Source organism: Ptychodera flava, chromosome 1, assembly GCF_041260155.1.
Source record: "Ptychodera flava strain L36383 chromosome 1, AS_Pfla_20210202, whole genome shotgun sequence".
Lineage (NCBI taxonomy): Eukaryota > Metazoa > Hemichordata > Enteropneusta > Ptychoderidae > Ptychodera > Ptychodera flava.
The window spans coordinates 17,122,226-17,128,011 of NC_091928.1; positions in this window are offsets into that span (position 1 = coordinate 17,122,226).

The window sequence follows — 5,786 nt, forward strand, 5'->3', positions numbered from 1 at the left end:
TTGGTACATATGTCCCTAGGGATGATCTATTTCAGATTTGTTCAAATTGTGCAGAAATATGCAAATTTGCATTTTTAAGGCAATTTTTGCCATTTTTGGTCAAAAAATGTATTTCTCAAAAAGTACTCATCTGATAGCTTTGAAATTTGGTATACAGGTTTCTATAGATGATTTAAATGATATTTATTGAAATTATGATGAAATCTGCAATTTTGTATTTTTGGGGCAATTTTTGCCATTTTTGGTCAAAAAATGTGTATTTCCAAAACTACTCATCTGATAGCTTTGCAATTTGGTATACAGGTTCCTACAGATCACCTTAATAATATTTATTGAAATTATGATGAAAATTGCAATTTTGTAATTTTGGGGCAATTTTTGCAATTTTTGGTCAAAAAATGTGTTTCTCAAAAAGTACTGGTCTGATAGCTTTGAAATTTGGTATACAGGTTTCTACAGATGAGCTAAGTAATATATATGAATTTCTGATGAAATCTGTAATTTTGTATTTTTGGGGCAATTTTTGCCATTTTTGGTCAAAAAATGTGTATTTCCAAAACTACTCATCTGATAGCTTTGAAATTTGGTATACAGGTTTCTATAGATGAACTAAATGATATTTATTGAAATTATGATGAAATCTGCAATTTTGTATTTTTGGGGCAATTTTTTCCATTTTTGGTCAAAAAATGTGTTTCTCAAAAAGTACTGGTCTAACAGCTCTGAAATTTGGTATACAGGTTTCTATAGATGAACTAAATTTGATCTTTTGAAATTATGATGAAATCTGCAATTTTTATTTTTGGGGGCAATTGTTGCCATTTTTGGTCAGAAAATTTTATCCTCAAAAAACTACTCATCAGATAGCTTTGGTTGACATGTTCTTAGCATTGATCCGATGTGATATATTCAAAGTATGATGAAATCTTCAATTGTGTATTTTAGTCCCCGCCGACGAAGTCCGGCGGGGACTTATAGATTGGGTCCCGTCTGTGCGTCCGTCCGTCCGTCTGTCCGTCCGTCAGTCCGTCCGTCATCAACAGTTTCTCAGACACTGCAGAACCAATTTTGTTCAAACTTGGCACAAAGGCATAGCACTATGACCTGCAGATGCAAATCGATTATTTTACGATACGATTCAATATGGCGGCAAGGCGGCCATTTTGTTTGCAATTTTTCGAGTCTTTGAACCATAACTCAAACATCCTTGAACCAATTATGTTCAAACTTGGTACAAAGGCTTAACACTATGGCCTACATATACATGTTGAATTATATTGCGATACGATCCAATATGGCCGCAAGGCGGCCATTTTGTTTGCGATTTTTCGTGTCTTTGAACCATAACTCAAACATCCTTGAACTGATTCTGTTCAAATTTGGCACAAAAGCAAAACATTATGCCCTTCATATGAACACCAATTTATTTTGTGATATGATCCAATATGGCCGACAGGCGGCCATTTTTTTGCGATTTTTTCATGTCTTTGAACCATAACTCAAAGATCCTTGAACCGATTCTGTTCAAACTTGGCACAAAGGCATAACACTATGGCCTACATATGCATGTCGAATTATATTGCGATACGATCCAATATGGGCGTGAGGCGGCCATTTTGTTGCGATTTTTCATGTCTTTGGACCATAACTCAGACATCCTTGAACCGATTCTGTTCAAATTTGGCACAAAAGCAAAACATTATGCCCTTCATATGAACACCAATTTATTTTGTGATATGATCCAATATGGCCGACAGGCGGCCATTTTTTTGCGATTTTTTCATGTCTTTGAACTATAACTCAAAATCCTTGAACCGATTTTGTTCAAACTTGGCACAAAGGCAAAGCACTATGGCATACATATGCATGTATCAATTAACCTTGCGATAGGATCCAATATGGCTGCAGAACTGCCATTTTGTTGGAATTTTGCATGTCTTTGAAGCGTAATTCAAATGTTATTTCACCCATTTTGTCTAAACTTGGCACAAAGATCGGGCACTATGGCGTACATGTACATGTCAATTTACTTTGTGACATGTTCCAATATGGCTGCCAGATTGTCTTTTTTTTCCAGTATCGCTGCCAGATGGTCATTTTTGGATGTTTTCATGTCTTTGAGGCTTAATCATATGCAAATATTCCTTAACCAATGTTGTTGAGACTTGGTACAAAGATAAAGTACTATGGCATACATATGCATGTCTATTAATTTTGTGCTATGATCCATATGGTCAATAGACAGCCATTTGATTTCAATTTGGGTGTGATTTTTAGCTACTATAGACTATAGTCTATAGAAGCTATTGGGATGGGTATCCGTCCGGCGTCAGTCTGTATGTATGTATGTATGTATGTATGTATGTATGTATGGATGTATGGATGTATGGATGTATGGATGTCCGTTTGTGAGGCGTCCGTCCACTCAAATATCTTGAGAACCGCAGTACTTACTGATTTGATATTTGTTGTGTAGATGAAAAATATGATTTTGAGAAACTAGTTTTTTTTATTTTTTGATATTGTTGAAAATAGGCAAATTAATGCCAAAAAAGGTGTTTTTGGTAAAAAATCTTCTTCTTCATAACCGCTAGTCAGACAGCTTTGTTATTTGGTATACAGGTCCCTAGGGGTAACCCAACTTAGATTTGTTCAAATTGTGATGAAATATGCAAATGTGTATTTTAAGGAATTTTTTTGTCATTTTTGGTCAAAATTTGACTTACATTGTATGTAATTCTTGTACTGTATAAACCCTATCAATTCACCCAGAAAAAAATAATTAATATGATTTTAAATAATTGAATTAATTAGGAAATCATCAAAGCCAAAATAATTTAGTGTAGAATTATCAGAAAGTTCAACATTTTTTGACAGTTCATAGTAAAATGCTTACCAGCTTGGAGGATTAAAACATGTAAAGGCAACTTTCCTGAATCCCAACTTTGACATATTCTGAACCGTCATTTATTGTGCCCTGTATGTTATCTAAAATAAATTGCTCAAATAGTCAATAGACATAAGGTACATAAAAATAATAATATTTTATTGCTTGCTTGTAAATATAGGATTTACGTCACATTTGTGGCAATAAAAGTGTGATACAAAAATAAGTTCAAAATTTTCTTCCATAAAAATAAAGTATTACAGTATAATAATAGTAGCTAATAATAAATATAACTAGGTATTTCTTTGTTTATATAAAGTAAAAATATAATCTGCAAGTTGTTCATTAAAAGATAACTCTTGTTTTGTTAGTAGAGAAATAAGCTGATTTTCAGTGTCGTCGTTTGGGAAATTGATTTTACTGAAAAAGTACTTTCTTTGGACTTTGTATTTCTGACAGACTAATAAAAAGTGTGGTTTCATCTTCAATACTGTTGGTGTTACACTGATTGCAGTATCTTTCAGTAATTGGGGTTTTTGGAACAGTGTGTCTCCCTTTTTCAATTGCTAGATCATGATTGCTAATCGAAGTTTGGTGAGCAATTTTCTTCATTAGTTGTTATTGACTTATCCAGCTGCTGATTAGCCTGATTCTTAGTTTCTTCAGATGTTAAACTATCAATAATTTGCTGTTGGAAATCATTATACCTGTCATTTTCAATTGAGCAAGAATTTTTGTAAAATTCCATCCATGTTGCTGCTGAGACTATCTCCAGTATTATTATCTTTATCATTATTTTTTTTGGCATGTAGACTGTTTAGTTTATCTAAAGATAGAGATAGAGAAAGTTCTAATTTCCATTTATGGTTGACTTGGTAAGGATAAAATAAAATTACTTTTTGAGGAAAAAAATAGAGTGGTCAAGTAAAAGAGTGGTCAAAGTGATAGGGTTTTTATGGTAAAGCTGGGCTGTATGATTCCTCATGTGCTATTTATAACAATTATGCAATCTGTGTAAACAGTGCAATGAAAGTTACATGATTCCTTATTAAATGCCTTTCGTGACCTTGAACTTCTTAGGTTTCAAACATTTGTCTCTTCAGTGTGCTTTCTCTGAGTATGTACAGTCTCAACTTATTCAACAGAACTCACTTACAATGTTAATCAAAGATATCCACCTTCTTCATCAATACATGTGTCACAAAAGGTTATTTGCAACTTAAACACAGCAGAGCTCTGTCAACTGTTTAGTTGCTTGTTCTTTCAAAACTGCTGGTCAGATAGCTTTAATATTTGGTTTACAAGTCCGAGGATGACCTAAGTGAGATAATTTCATACAGTCAGGAAATACTTAACTTTGTATCCATGTCTATAGCTTCAGGGACTTTGGCCCTATGTTTTATGTCTTTGAAACATAAACATAGGTCACTGCCCTCAATGGACTGATTTTGTTCATACGTGATACGAAAATAAAATACTATGGCTGCATTCTTGTGCACATTAATTTGTTTCATTATATGATCCGAAATGGCTGATTACAACAACATACCTGATCCCATACCATTTCGAAAATTCCATCAAACCATGTGTATAGTATGTGCCGTCATGACACTAGAGGCAGTGAGGGCATCGTTATGTGTGATGTAATCAAAAGTTCCTTCAGTGGTCATTACCGGCAGAGATGAGTCATTTATTGAGCGTTCTTCAGATTACTTTATTATAAATGCAAGTCACAGGCCTGATGCACCTGTTGCATCAATGTCATTCCACAGCTACCTAGACCACAGCTACGTAGACACCAAAGATTATAACAAAATTGACAAGCGGGGACTGTGTCATCAATGATGACTTGTTGCAGCTATTTTAGCCACTTTTTTCTGGCCACTGCATTGAGCTATAAAAGATTTCCACCTTCTTCATCAACATGTGTCAAAAATAGTTATTCTCTACATAAACACAGCGGAGCTATATCGGCCGCTAGGTTGCTTGTTAGTTATTTTTCTTCCACATCATGCTTCTTATGTATTCCTTTTTGCACATTATCAATTTCAAAAGGGAACAGTTTAAAGTTTCCTTATGGAAAGTTTAAACATAAGTTTTTGTCTTTCAATTTCCAGGCTTTAACTAATACCTTGATGTAAATTCAGGCATGGGAAAGACTTTCTCACTCTTGATGTTGTAGCTCCAATGCCAATGATTGTGAACTTATAAAATAGCTGAGTTTTGATTTGGTTTTCTGTTGTCTGCTTGGTAACTTTGCATTTCTTCTAAGCTAATGATGTCATTGATTTAAATTGACATTTTGTTCATATCTAGCGATAAGATGCTCTGATTGAGGATATATTCAAATTTATCATGATTACACTTTCATATGTATGGAATTTCTTTGTCACTTAACTGTGTACTTTAAGTCTGTAGAGGGATAGCAAGCATGTGAAATTGTGATTTTGACTGACTATCAGAGATAATGGGAGGTTAAAAAGTGGAATGATGCTTCTCCCTCCATGTACATGTATGCAAATGTCATGTTATATATGCTCCCTGCCACATGCAGTCTACAACTTGTAATGTCCAATCTCTCTGTATTTTCTTCCCACTAGGCACACTGACTTACCATGGAACAAACAGCAGGAGCACTGTTTCTTTACACTGAATGGAATAAAGACATGTGTGGTCTGACAGGATTTCACAGAAGAGTCATCCAGGAGTTTTGTGCAAGGAAAGCAAAGGTTGGACAAAGTATTAAAGCTTATTCTACAGTACTCAGTCTGGAAATCACAAATGACCAGAGGAAAGATGCTGCTAGTTGTGGTGTTACCTTGATTCCAGCACAGATACAGAAATTTTCTGATCCAGAAGATGAGGTTCCAGAATTGAAATGGTTGACATATTATAATAT